Here is a 15,023-nt window from a genome sequence, read left to right on the forward strand (position 1 = left end):
AATATGCTCAGTAATAGAGTGAACTTATGAGCATGAATTACTAGAATTTCTACATAGGAAGTATTGTTGGTAATCTAATTTTGATGAATAAGATTAATAAGGACAATCTTGATATGGTATGTTTGCATTGCAAACATTGTTGATAATAGTGGCAGAGTATTGTTGGACATGGGTGCAGAGAGGGTTTGTATTGTGTTGTTGTGGCAGACCTCGGCAGCGACTACCACCATGGCAGTGGATCCCTTGTTTTCTATTATTTTGGTAAGCCCTTTTTGGGGCTTTTAGCGGACCTAGTTGCTGTGTCGTGAGGTGAAATACATGTGTTCAACATATACAAAATTTAAAATTTTTCCCTCTTTTTCATGCAAAAAAAATATATGAAAATAAATAAACAAAATAGTCACTTAAGTTTTTCAAAATTGTATAAAGATTTTAACATGTCATTTTCAAAAAAAATCTTTGTATCCAAATATATTCTAATAAAAATAAATAAAAATTATATATATATATATATATATATATATATATATATATATATATATATATATATATATATATATATAATAAATGGTTTATAAGATTTTAAAAGGTCAAATATTACACGGAATTTTTTTATAATTTTATTTTTATCTTTCAAAATCATTAAGGTAATTGTTTTAAAATTATTATATTTTTTCTTAGTTAAAAGGTTAGGAAAGTTGATAGTATGAAAAATATTTTGAAATCTAAATTTAATTAGAGTATATGAATATATGATAAGTAATTTAAGAGAAGTGCTTTTCATCTTCAATTCTCCTTTGAATATCACAAAAACTACAAATTATCTCACTAATTATATTTTTAATTAAAGACTATTACTATTAATATATAAATAAATTCAAACATGTAAACTTATTAAAACAACTTCAACTAAAGTTAACTATACCATATACATTTTTTCAATACATTACTAAAATTTGTTATCTCAATAGATAATGAAACTCATACTAATCCATAGATATGTATCATTTTATATTTGATAAATTTCTTTCAAATTAAACATTAAAAGTTGAAATAGTCATATTTATTGAAAGTTTGTCTTGTCATAAAAGTATATACTAGAAATTGCACCAAATGTTGCAAAAGAAATGTTGTAAGGCATAAATTCCATAAGAATTATGATATATAAAATATAATTGAAGATAAAAATTAGTAAACAAAATGTCATTCAAAGCTAGAAGATGAAAAGAAATCACTTACATTATGCCAAATTGAGAGATTCTATAACCTTTCCAACATAGATTGTCTATTAATCTTCAAAGATGGTATTTCATGTTCCAATAGAAAATATTTGATAGATTTTGAAAAAAATACAGGTAGTAGATGACATTAGATAAGATAAATAAAATAATATTAATTCAAAAACAATATGATGGCTATCTTTCCAAATCCAAATTTGCCTCACAACCTTACAAATTTTAGACATAATCACGTATTAGATGAAAATGAGCTAGACAACTCCCAATTATTCATAACTTTTGGTGTAATTTGGTGTAAAATCTACATTTTTTATGGGAAAATCTAGTGTAATGCAGTTGATGATGTCCATTATTGTAAAGAGACATTTTGAATTGTATGGACACTAGCAACAACCTATTTTAGTGGTTTTCATTTCCCCATCAAGAGTATAGGGTTTACATCTCCTGGTGGCCAAAATTCTAATCTATATTTTAACTTCTTGTATATATCATATATTTATGAAGAAAAAAAAAATCCAACTTTGTATGTGATCATGACTAAATATCAATGTTGTACCTCTGTAGATAATTCTAGGTTAAGGAATTATGCTAGAGCATCTAAATTGTTTTGTTTGTTTTGAGTTTTTGGATGACCAATGCTCTAAACTATGTGCAGTTTCTTAATTACCTAAGAAGTATTAAAAGGGCTGACTCTTCACCTCTAGTAGAATTTAGCTTTTGAAGAGATATGTCAAGTTGAAATTAAGAAAATATATGATTAATTAAATCATCAAACAAATTATTTAACTTAGCAATATATAGATGAATGTGTGTAAAATGCTTTTACAACCAATAGAATATATTTATTACTTAAGGGGAAGTGACAATTTAAAGATGTAGAGGAGTTAATTAAAAAAATTATTTTAATTAACTAATCTCTATAATTGATAGGTTTTTAGATAATTTGAAACTCAATATTATCATACCCAGAATTCGCATTAATTTCAATTATATGCAAAATTAAACAAAGTGAAAATAAAATAACAAAGAAGTATTCATAGGAACACAACTATTTCAAGATAAATCCATAATCTTTCTATTACTTTCAACAAATAATTCAGATGACTACAAGTCTACTCAAGAGCCTATCACAATGGTCCAACCCTTTATACTTTGATTTACAAAGTATTTATACAACTTTCTCTAAAAATATATTGATTTAAATATCAAGATTTATTTACAAAATATTTCAAAATGGTTTACAAAAATAAATAGATATAATATATGAAAATAAGACTGCTTAGGCCTTTTGGCACTAAATTCGAGGCTTGTGGTGATGATTGGGCTTAAAAGGTTGTTGTTTTATTACTCCTGAAAATCTGGATCATGTTGCAAAAAACCTGTTGTCTGCTGCTAGAAATTTGTGTTTGTTTATTTGAGAAGTTGTCATATCTTGTCCCATCTCTCTTCACGTGGGGTGGAATATTTAATTAATTTTATATATGTTTCATCCACTTCAATGTAATTATAAAAAGTGGGCTTGATTACAAACAGATGATTGATCTCGTGCTTAATTAATAAATCGACATTTAAACCTTCAATGAAGGCTTTCCATGTAATAGTTCCACTAATTTTGGAAAATTTGAATTTGTCTATAGAAATAGCATGCAACCTGCACTGGTATTCTTCAAGGGGAATTAGTTTGTCTACCATTCCTCTTAAGCTTGGAGGTACTTTTTGATGCAAAATATTGAACTTCTTGTGGGATTTCTCAATGTTGGCTTCTAGTTTATGACATTTATTTCCCAGCTATAGCATAAGATTTCTCTTAGTGATAATCCATCTCACCTCCAATATTGTTTCAGTTTGTCCCCTATTTCAAATTATTTTATTTCTTCCCTTGTGTTTGAATTTAGAATTCTAATTAATGTTGTAGCTTTTCCTAGATTTTGACCCAGGTCTTTCTTTACCTCTGCAGTCACTTCCTTCGATCTTTCCAATAGCTCCTCCTATTCAAAAATAATTTCAGTAGAATTCCACAATTTGGTCATAGACTCATTAATCTTTACCCATATGTTTTCCTTGGCCTATGCAATGGTCTGAGCAATAGAAATCTCATTTTCTAGAGACTCTATTCTTTGAGTTAGCCTATGAGTTTTCTGAAGCTCTACTAAGTAAACATTATCAATACTTAACTTCTGCTCTTGAAGATTCTTGAGTTGAGCCTTCAGCTTCTCAATCTCTTGATATTTGATGGACAAATATCCCATTGCTTTGGCTAAGTCAGTTGTTGAGTCTGTGGATTGTGTTTCCACTGCTATAACTATTGCAATAGAAGTCCCTACAATTAAAATTGTTGAAGTACTTGCAGTAGAAGTTGTTTCTATAAGAATAGTTGTTGCCACATCTGCTTGCTCCTCTTTTTCCTTCAATAAACCTTCTAGTTCAGCCTCCATCCCATGAATCTGTAAGTTCTATTCAACAATGATTTTTAACATGCTCTCCTTTTCCTTTCCCAACTCACCTACTGCTTTGGTTTGATGCTCTTTAGTAGCATGGAGTTTCAACTATTTTTTTAATGCTTGTATATCAACATTTTTTCTCAGTAGGTTTAACATTATTAAGATCATATCCCAGTTTAATCACTAGATCCTCTAAAGATATTATTTTAGTATCTTTGGCAAGTGATGAGATATTTTCAAGTTTTAACTGAGATTTAATGTTATTCACTGAAACCTGCAACTTGGATGCTGCCATGGCTGAACTGGTCAAGGTGGAGTAAATCATTTCTCTAGCTTATTTTTGCAGATCAATTTGGTCAATAGGATGAATATGCTTAGTGTCAAAGGAAAAAATAAATTCTTTGTAATCTACTACAATTTTTGGAAAAGGAACCCTAGGCTCTAAGAGCGCCCTATGAAACTGCCCCTTTTGAGTATCTAATGCTAAGAGAATCCTGTGCTGGGAAGCTGAATTTTTCTTCCAAAACTTTGAATAAGTAGTCGCCTTGAGGCCTCATTCTTCTTCTTATTTTCCATGTACCTAGAAAATATACATTGTTATGGAGTAGTGTGAGCTAGCTCTCCTATCTGAACTGATTCTAATGGATCCTGAGTGACTGAAGATACAAGAGAGGTTGAGAAAATTTCTTAAACTCTTGGGAATGTCGAAGAATAAGGACCTAATAAAAATAACGTTGTATGTTCCTGTGAAATCTCTTCTTGAGATGCCTCCTCTAGAGGGTTGTTTTTCTTCTTCTTATACATTATGAATTCAGACTGTTGAATTTCTAAAACAAGAGGGTATATACTTTCCCTCGACCTTTTTGTATGTTTTTCCTATGTTGTTGGAATCTGTGTTGTTGTAGAAATGAAAAAACGCTCCTCTGCTTCCTGCAATGTGTTCTCCTACCACTCCTCTTGGTTCATGTACTGCTCGATCTCTGGTCTAAGAGTGTGTGCATAAGGAGTAGTTTTCTATTCTACCCTTAGTTTAGATATAATCCCAAGCAGATCGTAAGACTAGGTAAACTCAATTTAAATTTCATTTTCTTCAAGAGTAGTTTTTCTTTTATTGCTACTACTCTAATGTTACAAAAAAAAGGTCCGATATGAGCCTTTAATTTAAATTGATATTTCTTCTTAGCTGACACAAAGTGTAGGTCATCCATGTTCATCATCTACCTAATATATTCAAGTGAAAAAATCCTAATTAGTAAGAACTTAGGTAGTTTATATGGAGGCAACCCACATCCATATACTCTAATCTCTGCATAATTTTGGTACAAGTACAAATCTCCAGTCTTAATTTTCTTGTTGAGATGTAGAATTATCTTGATTTTAGGGGAAATCCTAGGAACAACATCACTAATAAGTAAACATGAGACCAAGTATAAAAATTGATTGGTGTAATCATTAAAGGAAAATTCATTGGCATTCTTCCTTACCAAGGAAGTCTAATGAATCGTAGATTGAGGATTACTATACTCATCTAATTTCTGCAAATGAAACTAGAATTTGTCTTCTTGATGGAATAGAAGCAGGTATACCAGAGCTGGCTAATATTTGAAATATACTTCTGTTGAAAACTTTAGGAATTGATCATGTATTACTTTAGAAAAAACTCACTGTAATTGAAGATAATGGAGGGTTTTACACCTACTAAAAATACTAATACAAATCCTAAAATAATCTCATCTACCCACTGATAAGTTGGATAACCTAAAAAACAAAAAACTACTACGATAACTTGTCTGATCATTTATGGGAACATGGAAGAGGGGTATGGAGGATTTTTCCTAGGTAATTATGCATTTTCAGGTAGGAATATTTCAAAAAGGATAGCTCTTTGAGGAATGGTGAGATTTTTATATAATTCCATGAGGAAATCCACATATAAATGGTGTAGAGGGGCTCAAGGTTTTACTTGAAAAATTTGGCATATTGATTGAGGAGATATAGTAAACAAAACATAATTGTTTTGAGCAATAATGGCTCTCTTGCTTAGGATGTATTTGAAATGGCACTAGCTCACAAATTTAGGGAAGAAATGTGTTTGAGGAAGGATGAATTAAGGTAGGAAGGAATACCACATGTGCAATTCATCACTGGAATCAAGGTATTTCTGCTTAGCCCATGTGTGGAGTTCATACAAGTCAAACTCACATTGTGTTTCGACTATTTTATATTCCTGGTCAACAAGGGCTAGTTTGTCTAAATCTATGACAAGGGGGACCATTGGGCTTTCCTCTATCATTATGGATTTTCCTTTTGAAGACATATTGAAGGTATACAAGGGAAGGGTGATGATTAATGGAAAATCAATAGATTGTTATGTGTTGAAGAAGTGGTTTGATGTTGGTCGGTTGTCTAGTCACACCAACCCTAGATGTACAGTTTTGCAGAACATAATGGATAAAAGGAAACAATGGTGAAAATCATATTTATTCGTAAAGTGAGAGGAATTACCATTTTAGAATACACGTTATGGGAACGGGTCATTTATTATGGCAATGGTCAAGGGAATGAATGGGTGGATAATGGTAAATGAGTTGATGAATGAGCAGAGGATAGTTGGCGGTGGTAGCATGGCCATTAGGTTTTGGCGAGAGCGAGAGATGGCAGTTTTCGAGGGGGGGGATCATGAGTGGTAAATGGAGGTGAGGTACAAAATAGATTAGGTACAGACACAAAGCAAAAGTGGGTTTTAAGAAATGGATTTTTGGACCCCCTCTTAGTTAAATGTTGGAGGGGACAGGGGGTGTAAAGTACATCTCCATCGTTGATTTGGGTAGACGAGATCACGACAATTGATTGATGCACCCGTGTTTACATAAATGACAAAAAAATATAAAATCAATTTGACTTTATTACAAAGTTTAATTAATTTCTTAATTAAGCTTAAATTAATTAAAGAAATTAATCAACTAGATATGCGGCATATAAACTTTGGGAAAATTTTAACGATGAAATTTTATCTTAAAGTTTGGAAACCTTGGTGAATATTACTAGTCCCTAATATTTAAATTGTAAAATGTTTAGTGATATTTTTGTAGAAATATTTATATTTCCAATGATTTTATATTAGTATATATGAAATTTTGGCAATTTTTAAGAAAAAATAATTTTGTATTGTAAAATTTTGGCAAATTTGTTTAGGAAAAAATGGAAATTGGCAAATCCTTTTTTTGGAAAAAGCATGGAAAATTAGCCCACCTATGAATATTAGCCCCTAAAATTTTCCTTGGGATTATTCATTTTTGCAATATTTTTTTTTTCTTATAATTTTTTTATTTTCTCTCTTTTTTTATATCCCTTTCATTTTTCCATTTTTTATTTTTTCTTTATATCTTATATTTCTTTTTTATTTTTCTTTTATTTTTTTGAGAAGTAAATGTAAAATATAAGGTAAGTTACAAAAATCAACATCAAAACTTATTTTCAACTTGTATGGTTTATGTAGTCTTTCATATTTATAATTTATTTACATTTAGTCATATATATTATAATATAAAAAAAAAAAAAACTTCAAAAGAAACAAAAATTTTAAAAATAAAAGACATACTTAACATTTTATCATTAAAAATATCTTCTACATTGTATATGTCCATTCTTTACTCTTTTATATTACAAAGTTATCAAATTTATGTGAAACATTTTCTAACATAATCATATCCCATAATATATAAAAATTGAAGACAAGAAAAAATTAAAGGTGGACAACATTGTACCATGGGCATCCTTCTATTATTATTATTATTAAATTAAATTTTAACTTGAATTTCTTTTGAAAATTATTGTGACTTTGAAATAATTCATATTTCTTTCAAAAATCATTTTCAATGCAAAGGAGCAAATTCATTATTTTACCAATTTTTTATGAAGAATGTCATATTAAATTGGATTAATTGTCATTACATATGAAGAAAATTTATAAAAATAATTAAATGATTGGTAATTATTACATTAAAATTATCATTTGAACCAAATTAAATCATTTTCATATTAGATTTTGAAATGACCATGATATTAAGTAATAGTGGAAGATAAAACATTATCACAGAATACATATGAAACCATTAACCTTGATTATTTTTTCAATATTTTTAAATTTATAATTAACAAATTTATATGAAATCATTAATATTAGTTCCAAAATTAATTTTATTTATAAAATTAATAATATATATTAATTATATTAAAAAAATCAATATAATTATTCAAAATCTACCATTGGATGAACTGGTTTAAAGAAAAACTACAAAATAAATAAGAGCTTTACATTGTTTGATAGGAGAGAAGTGGACATTTTGTTGAGAATTTATTAATTGATTATTCAACTGAACTGTTATGGAAAAAATTGGCTATGTATTTGACCAGCCATACACAAAAGGCTTTTTATGCCTCAGAAAGCAGACTCTATTCCTAAAAAGTCGAAAAACCTTGCGAAGTGTTGATGTTGATATTGTTTCCTTCCACACAGGTTTGGTGCATATTTCTTTCTCCTCTCCTAGTCATTTATGACCATTTTTAATAGTTAATTGTCTCACCTATCGAAAGCTTGTAGTCTCTTACATTCTACCTACAGGTAAACTGTTTATGAATGTGTTGATTTCTACATTATTGTATGTCAAGGTCTAATGGAGGAGAAGGATTGATTTCATATGAACTTTCCAAATGCCAAGGCTCTTATCTTAAACTTTTCTGAAAGTGAGTACTTGCTTACAACATCTATGTAATCAATGCATCAATTAAAGGTATATGAATGCATCAATGAACCACAATTTTAAGCATGCTACACTCCAAGGAATATCACTCTTGTCTTTATTAACTTTGTTAAAAGTTGTTCTGTTAGAGAGAGTAATCTAATTTAGGTCATGTTTTCATTTATGAGTGTTGGTTGTTGCAAGTCCATCACTTTCTTCTTCTTCCACTTCATTTTGGTGTTCTTTTCAAAAAGTGAAATTGAATTCCATTAAAAGTTAAGATATTTGTGATAGGCACTAGAATTTGGTAAATGAAAATGTCATCTTGATTGACTCTAAACTTGGATATGAAATGTAAAGCATAAAAATTAAGACAATATAAAGTATGGACCCTACATAGTAGAAGAGAGAATAACTAGAAATTGCACCAGATGTTGCAAAGGAAACATCATAAGATAATAGCATATAACACTAATTAATGATTATTTGACAACTCTAGAGAGAAAGGAAAATATCAACAAAAGGCAAGGACCATCCTACAATGAAATCTTTCTACTGCTTCCTTGAGCCTTTCAAATCATGAGACTTATGTTCAAGTTAAATACCTTGTCTGATTATGCCAACATGAATGCCTCATAAATAAAGTAATATATTGTGATTTGCTACCTTTGAAATCAGAGGTTGTTAGTACAATTCCTCCATATTTCTTCTTGAAATGGGTGATTGTGCTCTAGATTTCCTTACTGTGAGTTGGGATAAAATAAAAAATAAAAAATAATTTTATCAATTACTTAAATAATAACAAATTTTAACATATTTCATAATAAAAAATTTTATGGAAACATGTTTTTTATGGCATTACAATTAAAATATGCATGATGTGAGGGCATCCTTTAATATCCAATTAAAAATCCCAATAGTGTTAAGTAAAAGAGTCTTAATCTGATAGGAAATCGAGAGACTTGAACTGTCATCTCCTTAAAGAGAAACAATTTTCTAAATCATTTGTCAAATTTTTGCAACACTTCTAATCTCCAAGAAAATGATATATACATAAGTTGGCAGCTAGCATAACAGGCTTCCATTAGCATTACCCAATTGTCCTTTGTTACTTAGAAACCCTTGTAAAATGCAAGAATTTAGACATTTAGAAAGACAATATAAACAAAGTACCTGAAGTCATAATCATGATATATGTGGTTCATAGTAAGAATGAGATGAATCAATATCCTCCTAAGGAAGAAAAATTAGCTACTGCCAGTTGTTAGAAATTCCACCTTGAAAACCAAGTTCTGTAACCATAATGAAATTTAACTCAGAAAAATTATCATAAAATACCTTGTTGTACTACATAAAGGCCCCATTGGATAGGATGCATGCTCATGAAGAGATTGTGAAAGGTACTCCAGGACCTAGTAGACCAAAATTTACATTTCTTGGTAAATCATCGTGGTTAAACGCTATTGTTATAAAAGCGAAATTACTCCAAAAGAGTAGTCTAACATCCCTAATATTAATAAGGTCTATGTCTATAACCTATCATATTTCTTGCTAAATCTACCCTTTCTTTGATAAGTCTGTAACTTGGGACAATGTATAACGTTGTACATGATAATAAACATAAATAGGTTCACGATAACATGAACTTATAAAATTTAGTCAAACTATAGTGCATAATAATGAATTGATACCAAATCACAACAAGAATAACACACAACTTGTTGCTCCAAGCTACAAGACAACTTCCTATCTACCCCAACAAGCTTTCCTATAAAAGAGTTAGGCAAGTACAATGCTCATACACCAAAACACGAAGATGGAAAATAAATTTCCATGAGATATATATATTAAATTTTAAGAGAATGCTTTTATGCTTGAAATATTCCAAGGAGTCATAATCAGTTAATTGTTTTGGTTATGATTAACGTTTATTATGTATAAATCTAGTTTATGTTCATTAAAAATTGAACTAACTTGCAATTTAATCCATTAATTTGTGTGTCAATTACAAGTTTACCAAATACAAAAATCGTTATTAGATAATCAAACCATGCTAAAATCGCAAAATAAATTTTCATGTATTCTTTATAAAAGGTCATTCAAACAAATAAAATGCAAGGGCACTTGACCATTAATTAGCATGTCGATACAAAGTTAACAAGTAATAGTATTAGCATTCTACTTCTTCCCATTAAACTAAAGGATTCACAAAAAGCTCTAAATCTCTTAGCCTAACTAAACAATCTAGAACCTTTATATACATGAATGTGTTGCTCCTAGTTTTGTACATGGTTTCACTAGGTTCGAACTTGAATACAGAGTGGACATGGCATGGAAAGGGTGAAAAAAATTCAATAGATGCAATGTAGATCAATTTTCCTTTGTAAATTGGTCTTCAGCTACAACTGTAACTCATTTACAACATTCTAGATGCAATGTAGAATCTTATCACACCCATTTTATGCAAACTACACCTGCAATTCACGCAATAAAAACAAATATAATTAAGTTACTCGAACAAAATGTCTAATACATGAGAGAAAAAAATAAGAATAAGCCTACATGTTCTATTTTGTACCTTCCCTATTTCGAGCAAATAATTTTCAATTTTCTGCTTCACATTGTTCAATCCACACTTTTGGAAAAGTTATGATCTTGTACCATGCTGCATGGGGGCAACAAATTAAAAGGAATAAAGAAAAAAAGTGAATATACATGGAACCTTTATTTTACAACACTCTAAGTTAGAAATTTGAACCCTGAACACTTTCAGGACCACAGTTGACCATCCAAGGCCAATGAGGTGGCCTCTCTTTCAAATCCCAATAGTGTTAATCAAAATGTTAGATGATCCAAAATACAATTTTATCATAGGTTATAAAATTAGAATAAAATAATTATTAATTTAAGATATTAAATTAATAATTATTATTCTAGAATGTTTAATTATTTAATGGAGACTTTTAGAATTAGCATATTGTTGTAACTAGATATGACTCTCCAAATGTGTTGTATCTTAGGCTCTATTTTAGGAGATTTGTTAGCTAGTTGGTTTGAATAGCATTTATTGTAAATGGACACTTGTTATTTAATAAGTGATCCATAATTAGAGGTAGTTAGGACATTGAGCTTATAAATAGCTCATTGGAAGAGTGTTTGGATGTTCGGGTGTAAACTCTTGCAAAATCAAATTATGTAATTATTTTTTCTGATTAATAAAATTACGTGTCTGAGGACACTTCTGCCACTATTGTGGTGTCAGAGCTCCAGTAATGTTGCAGTGGATGTGAGGAGGAGATTCCAGCTCTACAAGTTTCTGGAAACCTCCATTGAAGCGATCAGCAAAAGATTGAGACAAACTGTGATAGCGTGTTGTGCAGAGGCAGATGCGGATGAATGGAGTTGGAGCTGGGTTATTGAAGCAGTGATTGATAAAGTTGATTCTGCAACGTTCAGCAAGAACCGGATTAGCGTTGAAGTAGTGGACCGATTTCCTGAGGCTGAAAAGTACGATGACAGTCATCGATTCCAAGCTGCATTAGTTCTGGAGTGTACGCAGGAATAAACTGTGTCAAAGATTCTTACCGCCTCAGCGTTGAAAGGATATGAACCAACTTTCCAGCATTGAATGGATGTGGCATCAGATTTGATTGATTCCAGCATTCCAACGTTGAACGATTTGAGCTAGCATTCTGCACAACATTCTGCACTTTGAGCCAGCGTGCCAGCAACAAGTCAGCGTGCCTACAATAAAAAATATTTGTCAATTTTGTAATGTTAATGGAGTGATAAGGTTTTTGGGTTGTTTGTAATTTTTTGTGGAGGGATAAGGAATATTATACCTTTGGGAATTTATTGTTTATGGAGCAATAAGGTGATTTGTAATTTTTTTGGAGTAACAAGGAGTTTTATTTTGTAAATTGGAGAGATAAAGTGTGTTTGGGTAATTTGTTTTCAAGAAGTTCTTTTTTATTTTTCAATTGGGATCATCACATTGTAACTCAAAGTAATTTTGCTTTGAGGGGGGGTAACTTTTTTTACCAATTTTTGCAAGAGCATGATTGTAAAAGTAAAATTTTGAAAGTTACCTTGTAATTTTTGAGAAATTGACTAGAGCTAAGTATAAAGCTCAGTCATTTTTCTCCTGCTTCAAACGACTATACAAGGTTCAAGGCCAAGCCCTGATAGATTGTGTTTTTTGCATGGTGTGTTGTGTTGTCCATCTTATCATTTTTGTTCTGATTCTTAGCTTCAACGCTACAATGTCTAAGTTGATTAATTTGTTTTCTGATTCCAACAAACTTGAAGGCACAAAATCTTACAAAACATGGCACTCTCTCATTGAGAGCACTCTCATTTACAATGAATTATGGTAGGGTATATGTGATGGAGATATTAAGCCGAATAAACCCACAGATGCAGCTTCTCTAGCAAAATGGGAAGTTAAGAATGCCAAAGCCTTAGCTCTTATTAAATGTTCTGTGAATGATGAAATGTATGTCCATATAGAAAATGCTACAGATGCATGGTCTGATTTGAAAAATTTTAAAGACCTCTTTGATACTTAGCCTGAATCAAAGAAAGTTGATCTACAATTAAAATTGTTGCAACAAAAATTAACTGATGGAGGTGATGTTCTTGAATATATCTCAAGACTTAATAATATTAGGCAGGAAATCATTAATGCTAGTTTTCCAGCAATAGATGATAGTTTTATGGTAACAATTGTAATTGCTCGACTTCCTTCTTCCTACACACTTTTTTTGGAGACTCTACAATTAACTGGGAAATTAGAGAAACTAAAGTTTGATGAACTCTTTGAAATGTTGACTCAGCATGATAAAACTTTTAGGAAGAAGAAGAAAGTTGGTGAAGATGTTTTTCTCATAGAGGCCAACACTAGTAAATCATCAGCAGATAGTTCTCGAGGCAAAGGCATAGGCAACCAGAATCAAGCAGCACAAAGTCGAGGTCAAAGCCAAAGTAGAGGAAACAAATTTAACAGAAGCAACAGTTCAGGAAGGAATAATTTTCAAGGTAGAGGAAACAACCAAGGAAGAGGCAATTTTCAAGGACAAGGAAACAGTAATCAGGGTAGAGGACAATCTCAACATAGAAGTCAAAGCAGAGGCAGAGGAAAATCTTCAGGAAGAGGAAGAGACTTAAGTCAAATTGTGTGTCGAAGATGTAACAAAGTTGGCCATTATGCTGAAGATTGTCGAACATCTCTTAATAAAATTCCCAAGTTTCAGCAACATTCAGTGCAATTTGCAAATGATCAAGATGATGATAACTCAGAATATGTTTTTACTTCCTCGCCAGCATCACAACTTTCATCCCATCTTAGAAGTGACTATGAAGATACCTGGATCTTGGATTCACGGGAAACTCAGCACATGACTTGTCGACATGATTTTTTTTGGAATTTTCAAGATTGCCAACTTAATTCCATTTTTCTTGCTGATGATACAAAACATGCTCCTTATGGAAAAGGAGCAGTTAAAGTTTTTCTCCCCGGCATTGGAGAAAAAATGATTTCCAATGTATGGTATGTACCAAGTTTTAAGAAAAATTCACTCTCTTTAGTCACAATTCGACAAGCAGGACATGAGGTGATTATGGAAGATGGTTTAGTCAAGATTAATTCAGTTAAACAAAGTTTGAAAACTGTCATGATAGGATATGAAGATGGAAAACTCTTACGGATGAAAGGGGCAGTTATTCCAAGGCATTCTGATTTTGCACAGGCAATGACTACAGGTATTTCACCTGTAAGACTATGGCATGTAAGATATGGACATTTAAATTTTGAGAGTCTTTCTCAATTGCAGAAACAAGGAATGGTTAAAGGACTTCCCACATTCAAAAGGGAAAATGCAAAATGTGAAGCTTGCATTTATGGCAAACAATGTCGAGAAAGTTTTCCAACAAGTTCATGGCATGAAAACAGGTGGCTACAACTAGTTCATAGTGATGTTTGTGGTCCACTACAAACTTCATTTGGTGGTTGCAAATATTTCTTACTATTCATTGATGATTTCAGTAGAATGACTTGGGTTTACTTCTTGAAGAACAAGTCAAGCATTTGATAAGTTTAAAATTTTTCGCCAACATGTTGAAAATGAAGTCAAAGAAAAGATATGTACTCTCAGGACAGATAATGGGGGAGAATTCACTTCAAATGAATTCAAAGCTTATTACAGTGAAAATGGCATAAGACGACATCTTACAAATGTTTACACTCCACAGCAAAATGGAGTAGTCGAAAGAATGAATCTCACCTTCTTAGGAATGGCGAGATCCATGTTAACTTTCAAGAGGTTAAGTCCAACATATTGGGCAGAAGCAATTCATACAGCTGTCTACTTAAGAAACAAATCTCCAACTGCTTCTTTAGATGGAATCACACCTTATGAAGCTTGGTTTGGTTTTAAACCTCGAGTTAAACATCTTAGAGTTTTTGGATCAGTATGTTATGCCTTAGTTCCGAAAGAAAAACGAACTAAGCTTGACTCAAGAAGTTTAAAATGCACAATGATTGGATATTTTGATGAGAAGAAAGGGTATCATCTTTTAACCAATGGAAAATTCATTGTGAGCAA

This window comes from Pinus tabuliformis, chromosome 5_1, assembly GCF_031772625.1.
Source record: "Pinus tabuliformis cultivar Carrire ecotype Pingquan chromosome 5_1, CPIR1, whole genome shotgun sequence".
Taxonomy (NCBI): domain Eukaryota; kingdom Viridiplantae; phylum Streptophyta; class Pinopsida; order Pinales; family Pinaceae; genus Pinus; species Pinus tabuliformis.